At 39.3% G+C, this 9,956-nt stretch overlaps 1 non-coding gene across 1 annotated transcript; it reads left to right on the forward strand.

Moving 5' to 3' along the window:
- The first annotated feature begins 3,973 nt into the window (after positions 1–3,973).
- On the forward strand, positions 3,974–4,032 carry LOC115031584. The gene has a single exon (XR_003837263.1). It is a non-coding gene; the product is annotated as a U7 small nuclear RNA (small nuclear RNA).
- The last annotated feature ends 5,924 nt before the right edge of the window (positions 4,033–9,956 follow it).

Consider the following 9,956-nt stretch of genomic DNA (forward strand, 5'->3'; position numbering starts at 1 on the left):
AGAGAGAGAGAGAGAGAGAGAGAGAGAGACACACAGACACGGAGACACACTCGTTTGCATATTCAGAATTAAGAAAAACTGGGGGGGGATCTTTTATAACATGCAGTTTCTACTACCCCGCTTTAAGCTCTGGGTGGACTGCCCTTACAACCACCACCCTGGTTACACAGACACATTCTCTTATTTTTAATATGCTTTTTAGCTCAATGGCCAGAGTACTCAATGGTGGGCCTCCCACAGATAACGTGCCCTTACCTTCACTCTCAGCTCGACACCTCTAACTCTGCCCTCAGCTGAGTTGCCTGGTTACCTTCTTGCTCAACACCCTGATTCTGCCCTCAGTTTAGTTGCATTTCTAATCTCTCGCCTGCTACCCCAGGTCCAGTTGAGTAGTGGCCAATGCCCATTTCACCCAAGATCTAACATGGCTGGTGGTTCCCTCTCCCTCCAAAGCATAGTGAATCCTCTTTCCTCCTCCTGTATCTCCTCATCTGCCTGCAAGGACCTGGAAGTCTCACCTCTTCGCCAAAGGCATCTTTAGTGATCGATCAAGAACCAACTGGGGAACAGAATCTTCAGCATTCACATGCAGATTCCTGATCAAACAATCAGAACCACTCCCTACAATCTTTATCTGTAAAATGGTGCTAGAAGGGTCAGTCACTTTTGTAGAATTGCACATCTATGCGCATTGAGGTTTCTATTTCTTCAACAAGGGGTATGCTCACTAGCAGCTATTATTTTAAAACATACATTTATTTTTCTTTATGTATTATTATTTCTGTGTGTGAGAAAGATTGTGTGTGTGTGTTGTGTATGTGAGCATGTGCGTGCTTGCCCACCTGCACATACATATGCAAACATGCATATGCGAGTGCATGTAGAGAGAAAGGGGGAGGAGGATCCCCATTGTCAGCAAGTATTGGCGAATGGTCCAACCTTATGATCACAGATGAGAGTTTCAGTAGGAAGCCTTTAAAACATAACTGAGACAGATTATTACTCAACATCCCTTTTTGAAGACAACTTTGGATTCTCTTAGTTCAACATGCAGAAACATGGAGGCTATTGCAGTATTTTAGGTGAACACTGGTGGGTGGGGACACCTGCTGAATATATTGATACATGAGATGAGATAAAGAAGTTCTCCAGTTTGAGGAATGAAAGAGAGTGTCATATTGATAAGATGAAGAACTCTAGGAGAACCAATAATTGAAAATTTGCAAACTATTTTCAGGAAAAGGTGAAACACTTAAGAGTCTACACTTAAATTATTCAATTGATTGTCTACATTTTAAACATCAATAAGGGTAACTGATCTCTGATTTAAAGCATGGACATATTCTTCTAATTGATGAAGTCTAGGGAGTAAATAGTGGTAGAGACCAATCTTTTCTCATGAGCTATTTATCCAGTCTATATATTCAGTGGGTCTATGAGGCCATGTGGAAAAAAATTGAACTTATAGTCAGAGAAGAGGGATTTAATTTCAATGCTCATTCTCTACTTACTCCAATTATCACTTAATCTACATTTATAAATTAGCAGAATTCTCTTTTGTCTTAGAATTCTCAATTAAAATTGGCCAGGAAACATTTGAAACTAACAGAATATAACATTTTGATCTAATATTTCACACAAGCCGTTACAGTCTTCTACAAAGGCAAAATAATGTTTTTATCCCTTTTATTGGTAAAGAAATCAAGTCAATGAGTTTAAGTAGCTAAAATAAAGCTATATAATTAAATTTGATCCCCTGAATTCTACAAATAGTCAGTAAGTGACTCTAAGTGTTGGGTTCCTGGACAAACAATAATAACATCACCTGGAAAAGTGAAGGGAATGAAAAGCCCTTGTCTTTCCTCAAATCTACTGAAACAATATCATACCCAGGGCTCTGATGCTTACAAAGTGCCCAGAAGATTATGAGAGGCAAATGAGAGGTGCCTACATACACAAAGCATCGTAATCTCAATTCTTCACTCTTCTGTCTGAGATTTACCCTGTTGGAGTGGCAATATTGGCAAACTGAAATGTCATCAAAATCAAGACCATGTAAAACAAAGAGCAAAATCACCAGGTAGCTGTGCTAATAACTACCTACTAAAAATTTCCAGAACCAATGGCTTAGCAATAAGAATTACTTTATTTTCCTTAAGATGCTCTTGATTTCTTTCTCCAATGTAAATGGTAATTGTGAAATTGAATTCCCATGGGGGTGATTGAGAAAATAGTGCTGAAAAACTGTTCTGTGTGGGGAAAATATTATCTACCTACACACTAGAAGTACTTCACTGGAAGGTCTCCTTCTGTGGGATTTCAGAAAGATCCATTCCATGGAATCTCAAAATAAAATCTCCACTCCCCCCCCCAATTTTAGTTAAGTTCTTTGCCAAAAGTGAGCACATAGAAAAGTGTGGAATGGATGAATGAACATCTAACCAAAAAAAGAACTGAGAGAGGAAGTTAAAATTTTCTTTTAATTGTGCAGAGTTTATCCCAAGTCAGTAGTTCTCTACCATCCTTCCAAGGAGAAGGAGGAGGAGGAGAATCTTACCTTCATGCTATCTTTTCCAGAGAGATGATTTCTCTCTATTCAAGCATAGATTGAGTGCAAAAAGAATGCCCTCCCCAGCTCTCCTGTAGTGATAATAGAGATGAGCAATGCCAAATAATGGAAATGAAAGCAAAGAGAATTTTGATGAGAAGCCAGGATATCTGGTCCAATAATATATGATCCTGAATGTATCCCCTAAGTCCTTAGGCATGTTTTCTTCAGATTTTAACACTCTTGCAAATCTGCAGAACATAATTATGTGTCTTATCTGGGCAGAACCCTACACTGTTAAGCATCAAAAGTTGTTACTGGTCCTTGGACCTAGTTGACAGTCTAGCTCTAGATCACAATTGTTTCATCTGGGTTTGAGAATAAAAGAAAGTATTCCTCTTACTACTTTGAAAGACCTTTCTCATTCTCTGTTTTCTATTGAATGGTTGAATTGGTAGATGGGACCTATCAAAGAAAGAAATTAGCAAAGTTCTTCATCTGAACTCTTTTAGAAGTAGGTATGTTGTAAAAAGCAAAGGGGTTCAGTGGAAGAACTGGGAAAAAATTTTGAAAGCCAATAACTACCAGAGGCTACCATGACCTTGGTGGAAACAGACTGACATGGCTCCTGCCCCTGGAATTGTGCCAGTGGACATGGGACCCCAAGAGTGTTGATGACTGCCAAGGGCATAAACCTTGTTTGTGTAATAGTGTTCCTATTTTCACATTCCTCCGAGGAATGTCCTCCCTGATAATGTTAGTGTTTCTATGATAATCAGACAACGTAAGTCCAGGAGGGGAAGGTGTGACTAACATCTCAGCAAAATGATAAACACTGGGACCTTCAAGACAGCCTTTAAGGCTGTGCAAAAGAACTCTAAAAACATGAGTTCAAAAATATATAATTTATAATTTCTCAATTATGCAAAAATATAAGGATGCAATATGAATTATATATATATATATATATATATATATATATATATATATATATATATATATGGAGCTTCACAGGTCTAAAGGAACAGAGGCAGCTATACTGTGCGCCAGCTTGTCAGAAAGATATAAAGATAGGCAGATACAAAGACAGGCAGATTCCTGAGTTCAAGATCAGCCTGAGACACAGCAAGTCCAGGTCCAGGTATGGTAGAAATAGTAATTTCTGGACAGGGTCCCACCCACCTAGCTTATTCTCTATACTCAATAGAGGCAGGCTAGCAAAAAGCAAGAACAGTTCTTTAGAATTTTTTCTTTTTCTATTGAGAGCTGAGCTGTCTGGAGATCTCTAGAGAGTGAAAACAGCTAGTCAAAATAATTTTTTTAACAGGATTTCTGACTTGGTTCTAATTTCTAAGAATTACTTAGAGAGCTGACACAGCTCTTTTCTAATGCTTTCTAGCAGCTATGCAGAGAAGTCTGTCTGAAGAGCGAATATAGCTCTTTTAGAATTTCTCTGGCTTTCTGATTTTGATTGGAAAACCCAAGAATTCCTTTTAGTTTTTGCTCACAGAATTTCTGACTTGGTTGGGGGAATATAAGATTTTTTTTTAATAGCTGCTTTTCTGACTTTGGTCAGGAAGTCCATGAGTTATCCAGAGAGCTTTTAGAATTTTTACTAATAGAGAGAGCTCTATCAACCAAAGAGGTTTTTAGAATAGCTAAAGAAGCTGTCTAGAGCACCTAGGCTGCAAGCTTAGACCTATGATTTGTTTTCAAGGATACCAAACACCCCTCTCTCAGGAACCTAGACCTAACCTAGGATGGTCCTTGGCAAGTAACTAGGTAAAGTAAATTCAGAGAGGTTGTTTTTGACCTGGGACCTTTAGGACAACCTTTAAGGCTGTCCAAAAGAACTCTAAAAACATGAGTTCAAATATGTTTAATTTCTCAACTATGCAAAAATATAAGGATACAGTATATGCAAATATATATATATATACATATATATATTTATGCTCTCCTCTCTGCCTGGTATGTCACAGTGTACCACTGTATCTTTAGAGTTACTTGCAATCACTTTATTTATATGACATTACTCATAGTTTCTTTAGTGCAGTCCCTGTCTTATGGATCTAAGACAACTTGATTGGCACTAGTACCTAGAGGACTGAGAGCAGAAGAGAGGAGAGCACATGGTGAGTATTCCTTCAGGCATCTTGCAGGACAGAAGCATGCTCCATGCACAGCTGCATCCTGAGCAAGAGAAAAATCATAATAAAAGGAGAGCTCCTAGGTTTCTTTAAGGTAGATACTGAAGGAGTTGCATCCTGAAGGAAGCTTCACTAGAGGGTACCAGGCAAGAAGAAAGGGACTGGAGGAAAATGGAAGACCAAAAGCAGGCATTCGTCTTGCTTTACAGGTAATGAAATAGAGCATTAGAAAGGCAGAATGCATAAACTGCCAATGTCACAGTCCAGGAATGGCATGGCAGAATCTGAAACTCAATTTTCCAGTACCAAGGCCCAATGTCTTAATTGTGTCCTTGGCTTTCCTTAAATCCGATGAACACAGAGAGGCAGTAATAACAACAGCAACTCCTCACAAAACCACACACTCCAGTGAGCACACCTGTGCACACATTACTTCATCCTGGCATTACAGGAGCCCTGATTCGAAGCAAGGAAACATGTTGGTAGGTAAAAATAATTCGCCTATGGTTATACAGCTGGTAAGGATTTGAACCCCAGCATGCTGGCTCTAGCCTGTGTTTTGAAACAGAACTAGAGAAAGGAGGATTGAGAGATGATGATGAGGATGGCCAAGTCTCCCAGATAACATAATCAGAAATCTGGAGCCAAGTGCTGGCTTCCTTTAGGCTGTTAGCCTACCTTGGATCAAAAATATAACGCTCCATTCCTCATTTGCTTCACTCTTAAAACATGGAGGAAAACAAATTCCTAAGCTAAAAACCAAACTGTAATTAGGATCCTTATCTCTGGAATACAGAACAACAAAAAATTAAAAAGTAGTTGAAAGAACTCCTTTGAAATGTAAAGGCAACTATTTCAGATTACAAAAAAAAGTATGCTAATTAAAAATGATTGATATGTTATTTTGGTAGTGACTCTTGTTACCTTGTTTCAGTTTTATTCATTTCTTGTTGACTAATGAGCACATTGAAACGAAGAGATGGGCTTAGATTGCATTTTAATTTTCTCGAGGATTTCCTGTGTGTTTATGCTTTACGTTAGTTGTTAAGCAACCCCTCAAGTTTACCACTACGTTTCTGATTAATTTGAAACTAAAAAGACAAAGGAAAGAAAGGAACTTCTAATCTGGCTGAGACACAGGGCCTTGTTTGTTGGTGCATGTTGACTGCTTAAATTAATGGAAAATTTCTTCCTTTAATAATAAACAATTATCATGAAGGGAACAGAATCATCCCTGGCCAAGTACAATCACTGATGGATGGTGGGAAAAGTCCTCAGAACTAAAAGCCATCATGTTTTTTGTTTGTTTGTTTGTTTTTGTTTTCAGTTATCAAAATAAGACTGAAGCTAAATGTTGGCCCCCATCCCCCATTCTACTTGGGGCACTTGTTCCGTGTTTAATATTAGCCTTGAGACTTGGCAACTCTAAGCCTCTGGTAACTTTATGTGGGATTTTCTGTTACTTTCTTCAGCGAGGTGATATGACATCATTGAGGGACAATGTGGGGAGTGTGCCTTTAAAAATGGAATATAGAACTAGGAGGTGACTCAGTAATTAAGGCACTTGATTGCTGGGGGGGGGGGCGTTGGGGGAGGAGGCATGACCCTATGTGGGTGTGGTTATATGTCTGCAATCCAACTTTTGGAAACTGAAGATGGAGAATAAACTCACAGAGTTCAATAGACAGCAAGATATGGAGAGCCATGCATCTTTCTGAGAGACTCAGTGAATAGGATGAAGAATGACAATGAAAGATAAATGCCAACATCAACCTCCAGCTTCTACATGTGCATGCATACATGTGAGTACACACCTACCCATTGGGTGTCCACATAAACTAACGCATGTATACCCAGGCACACCACACAGATATGAAAATGGAAGAAAATCAATCAATTGGTAACGTAACATGTAATACTGTACATGAACAAATATATGTATGGAACTTGTGAAAAAAGTAATTGCAGGCTAAAAGAGAGGGGCCCACCTTCACTTTCCAGGCCACCACGAGGGAAAACAGCGCTAGCAGGGAGATCCAATATTTTGACAGTATAATATAGTTTTGCCATCTTTGACAGTCCACAGTTACAGCAATACTTGTGGCCTGCAAACCTCAAGTTGGGCACTCATACTTGTAAAAATAACACAGAACCTAAAAATGACACAATGTAAGTCAGAAGAACCTGGAACAATGCACTCCAAGTGACAAAAGACCCCAACCTCCAACCTACATGGCTGTGCTCAACACTACCCATCCTGCTTGAAGGACAATGGAAAATGTCTCATTGACATTTTTTTAGCAAACTATTTTTCTAGGAGGTGGAGAGATGGCTCAGTGGTTAAGAGCATTGGTTACTTTTTTTTTTTTTTTTTTGAGACAGGGTTTCTCTGTATAGCCCTGGCTGTCCTGAAACTCACTTTGTAGACCAGGCTGGCCTGGAACTCAGAAATCTGCCTGCCTCTGCTTCCCAAGTGCTGGGATTAAAGGCGTGCGCCACCACCGCCTGGCCATTGGTTACTCTTATAGAAAACCCAGTTCTGGTTCCCAGAACTCACATAGCAGCTTATAACCACCGATAACTTCAGTTCCAGGGGATCCAACATCCTCTACTGGCTTTCACAGGTAGCAGGCACACATGTGGTATGCATATATACATGCAGACAAACATCTACCACAGAAGATAAAAACAAATAGATCTTTAAAAGTACTTTTTCCTTGGGCTGGAGAGATGGTCCTATGGTTAAGATCAATAACTTCATTTCCAAAGAACTAAGGTTTGAATCCTAGCAACCACGTAGTGGCTCACAACTCTCTATGAGAGTATACACTCAGCCCAAAAAGTTTCTCCTTCCTAGCTTGCTTTGTCCACTGAGTATTATAAGTGTTTCCCACACATATCCAAGTGTGGGGCAGTCCACAAAGAATGGTCAACAAAGCAAGGCCTACCCTAAAGGAAACTGACTCTGTCTTCTATAGCAGCCATCAACTACCACTAGCTATGCTAGCATGGAGGACTCACATCTATGCTGAGATGGTGGGTGGCTTGATCTTGTGCTGGTCTTAGACAACTGTGGTTGCCGTGAGTTCAGGAACACCAATAGTTATGTCATATCCAGAAGGCAGGGTTTCACCCCAGTCATCTCCAACCTCTGGCTTTTCAATCTTCTGAGCATAGATTTTTTTTTTCTGAAAAAAAAAAAAAGAATGAGTTGTGTAAATATGATGAAAATGAATATGATGAAAAAACTATTTCTGGCACTATAGAAAAAAGAAATCAGAACAGAGAATTAATATTCATGATGAATGGCTGTGTCACATGCTGTCCTATGCTTGTGGCTTAATTTACTGGAACCTCTCTATAGTCCACATATTACCATTCTAGAGATCGGAAAACAGAGATAAAAGGGGATAAATCTTACACAGGGAACAACTGACAGTTTGAAAGCCTAGCTTCTAAAGCTGGTGCTTTGAACCCATTTTCCAGAGATTTATTTCCCTGGTTGAGCGTCTTTACGGATTTATCAAGACCAGGTTTCTTAGCCACAGCATTGCACCGCTTGATTCAGGTCTCTGGCATCCATGGTTTTCTTTCCATGGAGGATTTTTTTTTTTTTTTACTTTTTCTTTCTACTTTTTTTGCTTGCTAGCAATTTGCTATGTAGGTAGTTCTGAAGCAGGAGCATCGTTAGTGATGTAGCATCTTAAAACAGCAGAGTCATTTGTTTGTGTGTAGATACATATATGATTGTGTGTGCATGTACATTTCTAGAATGAGTTGTTAGCCAGTAAGCCAATCACAGCCCCATTTTTTTTTTTTTACCGTAGAAAACTGGCATGAAATAACTATTGAATTCAGCATAAACATGATTAGATCAAGAATGTTAGTATTTAAAAATTGTTTCCTGCCTTTTAAAATGTTTTGGTGTTTTCCCTGTCTAATTATCATCCTTTTCAATATTTATGTGTTAACATGACTTTTTTATGATTGAATGACTTCAGCTGGGTCTCAACCGCTGGCAATATCATACTTTTAAAATTAATTACAATCGTAAAAAGATGAGTGAATCATGTCACAAAAAGCAACAGGGTGGGAATGGGGTCATCACTTCTGTCAGAGCCATTGCTCAGAGCCATTGCTGTTATAAGCAAGCATTGAAGCCCCCAAGGAAAAATCCAGGACACAGATATTATCTGAATTGTTACCTTGCACATACTGGGTTTGGGATAACGGCATGTACTTCAGATCATTTAACATTTTCAAAAAACAAAAACAGGTTAAGGAAGGAAACATTTTCTACCTTAGAGGTGAAGTATGCTCACACAACTCAGCATGAGTTCCCTAAGCTTTTTGATATGTCAGCTCAAGTCGTTGTTTGCTTTGCAATGAACATTAAAGATCTTCTTAGAATCAGACCTTTTCCCTGGGTGTGGCATCCTTTCCCTTTGGTTCCAGCACTGAGGAAACAGAATCAGTTGGATCTCTGTGAATTCAAGGATAACCTAGTCCATGTAGTGAGTTTTGGGAGAGGGATTGTTTTATAGTGAGACCCTAATTTAAAACCAAACAAAAAGGATAAAGGGAATTTTTGATGTCAAAGTCTTACAAAGTTCTGAAATAGGTAACAAGTATACTGTACAGTACAGTATTACTTAGTCTTTCTCGTTTGGACTGACAATTCTCCTGGTTGTTTTTCTAGCTACTCCATAACCGACCCCTGAGTCTCACTCATCTTTACTGTCACAATGGCCATTTTAGACTCCCAAGAGACTTTCCAAAAGCACTAGTCTACTCCAACAGAGTCAATGATGGCTTCTGGCTCAGGTTTCAACCAGGACTGATCAGGGTAAGAGCACCATCATTAGGACAGGTGCCCAAGGCCTTCACAGTGATGATCTCTCTTCACAGTAAGCTTGCCAAGCTGTTGGCATACCAACTTAAAGTTAGTCATATGTGCTACCCCATGTAACAGTGGTTCTTCATTATTTACCTCTCAGAGAAAAACTCATCACTGATTGTCAGTGATGTGTTTACCGCCATGGCTCTGACACTCCCATGTTTCTTATCTGGGGTATCAAACATCATGATAAAAAGATTGCAAGCTTGTACAACCACTCTGGAAATCAGTCTGGCGGTTCCTCAGAAAATTGGACATAGTACTACCGGAGGATCCGGCAATACCTCTCCTGGGCATATATCCAGAAGATGTCCCAACCGGTAAGAAGGACACATGCTCCACTATGTTCATAGCAGCCTTA

This window comes from Mus caroli, chromosome 7 (genome assembly GCF_900094665.2).
Source record: "Mus caroli chromosome 7, CAROLI_EIJ_v1.1, whole genome shotgun sequence".
In the NCBI taxonomy this organism is placed as follows: Eukaryota; Metazoa; Chordata; class Mammalia; order Rodentia; family Muridae; genus Mus; species Mus caroli.